This window comes from Lipotes vexillifer, unplaced genomic scaffold (genome assembly GCF_000442215.2).
Source record: "Lipotes vexillifer unplaced genomic scaffold, Lipotes_vexillifer_v1.1 scaffold1154, whole genome shotgun sequence".
In the NCBI taxonomy this organism is placed as follows: domain Eukaryota; kingdom Metazoa; phylum Chordata; class Mammalia; order Artiodactyla; family Lipotidae; genus Lipotes; species Lipotes vexillifer.
Window position 1 is genome coordinate 1029867 of NW_006770904.1, and position 8558 is coordinate 1038424.

The 8558-nt window shown below is 39.6% G+C and overlaps 1 non-coding gene across 1 annotated transcript; it reads right to left on the reverse strand.

Annotated features, from left to right (window-relative positions):
* Positions 1 to 8133: 8133 nt before the first annotated feature.
* On the reverse strand, positions 8134 to 8205 carry TRNAE-UUC (transfer RNA glutamic acid (anticodon UUC)). Its single transcript has one exon. It is a non-coding gene; the product is annotated as a tRNA-Glu (tRNA).
* Positions 8206 to 8558: the final 353 nt, after the last annotated feature.

Below are 8558 nucleotides of genomic sequence, written 5' to 3' on the forward strand. Positions count from 1 at the left end.
GTGGAAATGTATTAAAGAAAAGAAATTAGTCTATTATGTTCTTCTTCCCCATCCTTACTTCACCAGAGACATTAGAACCTTTCTGAAGAGTTACCAGTTCAAAAGCCGCTAACGGCTAGATGCCAGTATTGAATTTATAAAGACCAAATTCTCCATAAATGATAGTATTAAGTGTGAATTTCCACCCATTCCCCTTTCCGTTTGTAATAAATTCATTCAGAAATATTTTTATTTCATGGAATTGACTTCTTCATAAGTCTTCATGAAATCAGCATTAAATATTATCTCCTTTCACTTAGGAAAGAGAAAATGCATTGTACTCTGTCAACAGATAGTTACACAATAAAAATTCAACTGAAAAAAAAAAAAACAAGGGCTTCCCTGGTGGCGCAGTGGTTGAGAGTCCGCCTGCCGATGCAGGGGACGCGGGTTCGTGCTCTGGTCTGGGAAGATCCCACACACCGCGGAGCGGCTGGGCCCGTGAGCCATGGCTGCTGAGCCTGCGCGTCCGGAGCCTGTGCTCCGCAACGGGAGAGGCCACAGCAGTGAGAGGCCCGTGTACCGCAAAAAAAACCCAAAAGCAAGTCATTGGGAAGTGGGGGAAAATGGATCTCTAGGTGTTTTGAGAATGTAATGGGACAAAATGAGGAAATATTTTTTCCTGTGTCACTTTTTATTTTTTATTTTTTAGAGCTGTTTTAGATTTAAAGAAAAATTGAACGGGAAGTACAGAGAGTTCCCATAACCTCCCTCTCTCCTGTACTCGTTTTCACCTGTTATTAACATTTTCCATTATTGTGGTACATTTGTTATAATTGATGAACAAATATCGACACTTTTTTTTGTGTGTGTGTGGTACGCGGGTCTCTCACTGTTGTGGCCTCTCGCGTTGCGGAGCACAGGCTCCGGACGCGCAGGCTCAGCGGCCATGGCTCACGGGCCCAGTCGCTCCGCGGCACGTGGGATCTTCCCGGACCGGGGCACGAACCCGCGTCCCCTGCATCGGCAGGCGGACTCTCAACCACTGCGCCACCAGGGAAGCCCTCAACACATTATAATTTACTAAAGCCCACTGTTTACATTAGGGTCACTCTTTGTGTTGTATGTTCTATGAGTTTTGACAAATGTGTAATAACATGTACCCACCATTATAGTGTCATACAGAATAGTTTCACTTCCCCTCAAATTTCTCTGTGTTCCAACTATTCATCCCTCTCACTCCACCCACCCCTGGCAATTATTCATCTTTTTATTGTCTCCATAGTTTTTACTTTTCCAGAATGTCATAGCGTTGGAATCATGCAGTATGTAGCCTTTTCAGACCAGCTTTTTCCAATAAGCACTATGCATTTAGCATTCCTCCCTGTCTATTCACGGCTTGATAGCTCGTTTCTTGTCATCGCTGAATGATATTCCATTGTATGGATATAACATGGTTTATTTATCCATTTGCCTACTGAATGACATCTTGGTTGTTTCCAGTTTTAGCAATTATGAAGAAAGGTACTATAAACAATTGTGTACAGGTTTTTATGTGGACATAAATTGTCAATTTATCTGGGTAAATACCTAGGAGTATGATTGCTGGATCATATGGTCAGACTATGTGTAGCTCTGTAAGACACTCTGCCAAACTGTCTTCTAAAGTGGCTAATATGAGGGAAATATTTTTAAACTATATTTGGAAGCAGCAAGTGACATATACCACATGATATGAATTCATTCGTCATTCATACATTGCAAGATATTAAAGTATATAATAGAAAAGAGTATGATGTTTTCTTAAGTTAAAGGAAAGCCTAATACTATTCACATATGATAAAAAGACAAATATATATTTTCTTAATTTTTTACATAATCTTCAATTTAACCAACCAATTCCATTGTATTTCTAGCCCTAGAACAGTGCCTGACACATAGCAAGCAATGGTGAGTGACTCTTTGCAATACATATATATATCTTATCCTATGTCCTTCCTGAATCTCAAAGTCCTTCAGCCTCAAATAAAAGCCTCCCAAAGAGCCCCCTGTTGTTGTCATGGCATCAGCACCATCTCTGTCGTAGAGCCATGAAAACTATAAGTGTGCAGGTGATGCACACTATTTTGTTCCTCTATGGCTGGGCTGGATCCAGGACCTTGACCTAAGGCAAAATCATTCATGTGACTGATTCCATTGTTGCTGCTGTGAGGATCAGTCTTTTAGGTTGTCACTGCAGGTAGCAGCCTCCGCTGCTTTCCCCAACCACTAAGCTACTGTACTATCCCCTCTGTAACCCCCCATCTACATACTTCTTGGGAGCAGAACTTCCTCTCTTTCTCCCTTTCTATCATCTTGCCTTCTTTCTTAATTGATTGAGTGTAACTTCGCAGGGTGATAGACGTAAATAAGACACTGATTGGTCTGGAAGACCCCAAGTTTCATAGGAGGGGACAAACACGTAACCAGAAAAGTACAGGACCATGTGTTAAGTGAGATATGTGACCAAAATGCTCTCAGATCACACAGGAAGGTGGGGCAAGGTGGAGCTGAGCCTGGAAGACCTGGAAGACTTTATTTAAAACAGTTGGGAGTGTGGAAGGTGAGATTGAGTGAGAAGTGAGTCCTCCTGATAAACATATCCCACAGAAGAAGTCAAAAAAATAGTAGCTGAAAGTAGTGATGTGGAGGAAGGAAAGAATATTTTAGAATGTTCTCACAAGGCCTTCCCAAAGGGGGAGAGGCCCAGGACTGCTGAAGGCCACTGAGACTGGCAGGGTGTCCACTGGTCCCCCAGTACCTTGAGATGTGTAACTGTCCACATGTGAGAGTTAATTGTCTCTAACTTTGCCTGAGACAAGCCCTACTTTCCGTGAAGACAAGCCTTAGTATTCTGAATAGCTCTGAGTACAGGACTGAGGCAATCACTGACTGGAAATCAAAACTAAAAAATAAATATCCTTGGTTCTTCAGATGGAAGAACCAAGTCAGTGCTTTAGATTCTTGGGCCAGCAGCTTCAGCATCACTAGGACCTTGTTAGAAATGCAGATTGCTGGACCCCATCCCAGATTTACTGGATCAGAGACCCTGGAGGTGGAGCCCAGCAACCTGTGTTTTAACAAGTCCTCCAGGAATTCTGATGCCTGCTAAAGTTTTGGAACTGCTGCCTTAGACAACTGTAGTTGTCAGTGAGAGGAAGACTGAAATTTTAATCAAGACTTTGTTTATATTATTAATAAACCAGTTTCTAACTAAAGAAAAAACACATATAACTCTACGAATAGGACAGTTTCAGGATTTTAGCTCAACCAGGACTGAGTAATATAGTTAAACTAATCTAATCTAGTGCTTCCTTTCTTGAGATAAAGCAAATCCTCTGGACCTATGCAAGAGTGTAAAAAGCATAATAAAGGTGACCGAACTGTAAAAATGTACAGTGCTTTATTTATCCATGTTGACAGTTCAGTTGTAAATGTTTACAACACTTCATAGACCACATGAGAAAGCACACTGACCCACGTGAAAGACATAACAGTCATCAAAGCTTGAGAAATGTTGGCAGGGGCTGGGGGCTCATGGCAATAAAAGCAAGAGAAAAGGGGGCTAAGGGCCAAGCCATATTGATAAATATTTACAAGCAATCACTGAAGAATGAGCGGGGGTCTATTATAGTTGAAAGGCAACAGGTCATTTTTGAATAGTGGCATCTGAAACTGGAAACAAATTTGTTGCTGAAATACAAATTGAAGGAAGTTGCTTTTGTGGGAAAACATTTCCTCTCCTCAGTGGGTTTCTCTTTTGTGTTCTGCCTGTTCTGATCGTGGAATTTCAGAGGCAACTGGGATCTCCTGATAGGGCACTGGCTTCTGTTCCAAGCTCCCCACGGTAGCCTAAGGAAAAAGGTGCCTTCTCCCCTAGGTCTGCTTTTCCTCGTCAAATATGGTTACCTTACTACCTAACTCTCACTCAAATGCTATAAGATCTTCAGATGATTGTTTATAACACAGAGCATGTAAAAAGATTGAGCCTAAAGGGCTCATTTCAGTCCTCCCAATCTTCCCCTTCTTCCTCCCCGGTGAGTTCAAAATCCTGAAGGTTTTAAATCGTGGCCTCGAGCTTGAGGCTGTCAGGAATTTTTCCAGCATAGAAAGGAGTTTGTGTCTCTGAAAAGTAGGAACAACAGGAAACAAAGACAGCTGTCCTTTTCTTGAAATAATAAAACCGAGCACACGCAGGTATCCTGCACGAGGACTTTTTAAAAAAATGCCCATTGAGTTTACCTCCTTGGAAGTTATCATTCAAAGGTCATTGGAGTAGAGCTTGAAGAGTGACATCACAGAGTGAGTAAGAATGAAAATGGGGGAGGGCTATTGCTGCCATCCTATGACCAGGGCGGTGACCATCTGCAGGGGTAGACCATTTTCCACCATTGCTGTCTGACCCCGGGGGGCTTAGGCCCCTCTTTGGGATGGACAAGGTAGCAGGGGTCACTGCCCTGGGCTGACAGTGCCATGTCATGTAGTTAGGAGATGGCAAGAGCCACTTGCCTACCCCCAATCCAGATACCAATCCTGTAAAACATGGAGGGTGCAACCCCTTGGAGACTGTCCATCAGCCATGGGTTGGAGAAGTGGGCCTGTGGGAAGGAGAGATCCATTTCCCCACCCAAGTCCAGGGTCATATCTTCATTTTGCCCTGGTCTCCACAAATTATGTAATCAGCATATACAGGACTAGTAAGTGAGAGACTAGACTTTGAATCTAAGTCTGCCTTACTCTGAAGCTCCTGCTTTTAACAACAACTATGTTTAAGGCATTATATTGGATTCCAGAAAGTATACAGGTAAGAACCAATTGTGGTTCCTTATGTTAGGGAGCTTAGAATGATGAACAAATTACAATCCCTTCTTTTTGCATAAAATACAGGTGGAGGAGGTAAAGAATAAGTAAAAAGCAATATGGTGTGACAAACACAAGGACAGAAATAAGCACAGGGTACCTTGGAAGAATAGATGTGAGGCATCTAAACTTTTGGAGGTCAGGGAAGGCTTCCTGGAGGAGTTGACTTGTTAGCGCTAATCTAACTGATCAAATGGATAAAGCTAACAAAGTGTGTAAGGGGTAACAGAAACAAGGACTGGTGACATAGAGTGTGTTTGGGGAGCACAAGTAGTTCAGTGTGTCTCCAGCTTGAAAAATGAGATCTGGGTTTGGGAGAAAGGGTGATAAGAAAGGCTGGACAAGTGGCAGTCACCTCTTGTGGAACAGAGGAAAGAGAATCACTGAGACATTTTAAGGGGAAAATGATATAATAAGATTTATATCTGGAGGAAATCATTCTGATGATCAGGATAGTGAACTGAATTCAACTTCTATTTATCTGCCAGTCTCCAAACCCATGAACCAGCCAAAAAAGTGATAGAAGGAGAATAAATCAATAATAACATTAGGAAACAAAAAATGATATCATTGGTAGACCTGAGATTTTGAGGAATTCATAGAGAATAGAAAGTATAAAAGAAAATGTACTTTCCTAGAGAAGTTGGAGCAGCTTTGGGGAACTCGTAAGTTCAAAGGACCCAGTGAGGCCACATCACGGCACTCACTTGGGAGTTACGGTCAAAGCAGCTGAAACTGGGTCCCCCCACCTTCCTCATTTGGGCAGCACATGAACAGGCATGGTGTGTACCCAACACTCAACCTCTGGGGGTGAACACTGCGGCCAGGAAGATGGCGAGGCACTGCAGGAAGATGCTGGCGTCTCAGAAGGACAGGGCTCTCTTTCTCTTCCTGGCTTATTTCACTTAGCAAAAGGTCCTCCAGATTCATCCATATTGTCACAAATGGCAAGATTTCTTTCTTTTTTATGGCTGCATCATGTTCCTGTGTGTGTGTGTGTGTGTGTGTGTGTGTGTTTGTGTGTGTGTGTGTGTATTTATGGCTGAATAATATTCCACTGTGTACATATATATACATATCACATTTTCTTTATCTCTTCATCCATTAAGGACAGTTAGGTTGTTTCCATATCTAGGTTATTATGAATAATCCTGCAATGATCATAGGGGTGCAGATATTTCTTCAAGATTCTGACTTCAATTCTTTCGGATATATACCCAAGAGTGGGATTGCTCGATCATATGGTAGTTCAATTTTTAATTTTTTTTTGAGACACCACCATACTGTTTTTCATAATGACTATAGTTAATAATATGGTATTGAATACTTGAAAGTTGTTGAGAGTACATCTTAAGCATTCTTATCACAAAAAAAGAGTAACAAAAAAAGTAATAAATTAAAAAAAATTACCTATGTTAACTTCTGAGGTCATGGATATGTTCATTATTTTGATCTTGCTAATCATTTTACAATGCATATGTATCAAATCATCACACCGTACACTTTAAATGTATACAGTTTTATTTGTCAGTTATTCCTCAATAAAAGTTAGGACTCTTTAACACTCTATTTTTGTGGTAAACATTCTTTTTTTTCCATTTTTTTTCTTTCTTAAATTATTTTTCCTTTATTTTATTTTAATTTTTTAAACACTCTTTAACAGTGATGCACTTTTGCCATCATCCTGTCCTCACCAGAACCAGCTGCTGCTAACTCAAAAGGAGCCAAGCAAGGGCTCTCAAATACAAAGCACAAAACACAAGATATTTGGAAAGGACCAACAAAGATCTTAGATTAAAAATAGGCTAAATATTAAAACATAAATTTAATAATTTCCCAAAAAGCAAAAATGATTAATTAGAAAATGTTTTGGAAGAAAAAAAAATTCCATTTGTAATAGCAAAAACAAAAACAGAAGCCTGAATAATATATCCAAGAAATGTACAAGAAACCATATAAAACAAAATCACAGAAATGTAGGGAGGGACATTTAGAAAGACCTAAATAAGTATCCATATTCTTGGACAAGAAGATTCATTGTTGCAAAATAGTTGTTTCTCTCTAAAGTATCCCACAAATTAATATGGTACCAATTAAAATCCCAAGAAGATATTTCATTTTACTTGACAAGCTCTCAATTTTATATGACATAAAAATTTATGAAAATAACCAAGAGAATTTTTTAACAGAAAAAAGGTAAACTTGCCTTACTAGATATAAGAACATGTCATTAAGCTATATAAATAATGAAAACATTGTGGCATTAAAACAAAACATGAAAACATATTAGTAAAAGAATGGAAAGACTAGAATCAGACTATGTATACGTGGAGTTGTAGTTTATCATGAGGTAGCATTTCACATCATTGGGAAAATGACCAACTATGCAATAAAAGGTATTAGACCATTGCCTACCAATGTGAAAGGAAAAAAAAACAAACACACAGAGGACCCTTCTACTTAACACCATAAACAACATGAATTCCCAATAGATTATCAAAAGACAATATAGGATAATTTTTTTTTTTTTTTCTTGCGTTATGCGGGCCTCTCACTGTTGTGGCCTCTCCCATTTGCGGAGCACAGGCTCCGGACGCGCAGGCTCAGCGGCCATGGCTCACGGGCCCAGCCGCTCCGCGGCATGTGGGATCTTCCCGAAACGGGGCACGAACCCGCGTCTCCTGCATCGGCAGGCAGACTCTCAAGCACTGCGCCACCAGGGAAGCCCCAGGATAATTTTTAAATCTATGGTTGGGACAGTCTGAGCAAGAGAAAAAGTCCAGAAGCTCTATATGTCAGACGAAAGAGTGATTGATCAATTGATAAATAGATGGAATTCATACAAATGAATTAAAGAATCTTTAAATGGACAAAAATGTGTGTATTTGTCAAAACAGAAATAGAGATACTGTCAAAAATATAACGTGTTTAATATCTCTGGAATTACTAACTAAAACAATAAATACCATATTTTACCATCATAATTAAAAACATTTAAAAGATAAACAAAATCAGCTGCAGAAACAGGCACTTTTGGTGAAAGTGCTAATAGGTAAAGAATTTTTACAATGTAATTTTGTGCAGTTTCTATCAAAAATGAGGGAATTCATAATCTTTTCTCAGCATTCTACTTTTAGGGAGTCTATTCTATAAAAACAGGCCAGTCACACAAATGCAGCATTTTTAAATTTTAATTTAAATTACTTATTTATTTATTCATTTATTGGCTGTGCCACACAACTTGTGGGATCTTAGTTCCCCAACCGGGGATTGAAGCCAGGCCTCTACAGTGAAAGAGTAGAGTCCTAGCCACTGGACCACCAGGGAAGTCCCAAGGCAGCATTTTTTTTAAATAGCAAAGAACTGTAATAAGCTTTAATGTTTATCAATAAGTAAATCACAATATATTCATTCATTCATTCATTCTATGAAATATTTTACAGTAGTTAAACAAAGTAGGCTTTATATATCTAAATGGAAAATTCTCCAAGACAAATTTTTAGGGGGAAAACAAAACTGTGGGATAATACATATGGTATAATCATGTTTTTGCAAACACTAAGAAAGGAAAAGATATATGGAAGTGTGTGTGTGTGTGTGTGTGTGTGTGTGTGTGTGTGTGTGTGTTAAGAGGTACAGGAGACTGGAGGGAAATGAAATTTAGGATGGCGAATGTGTAG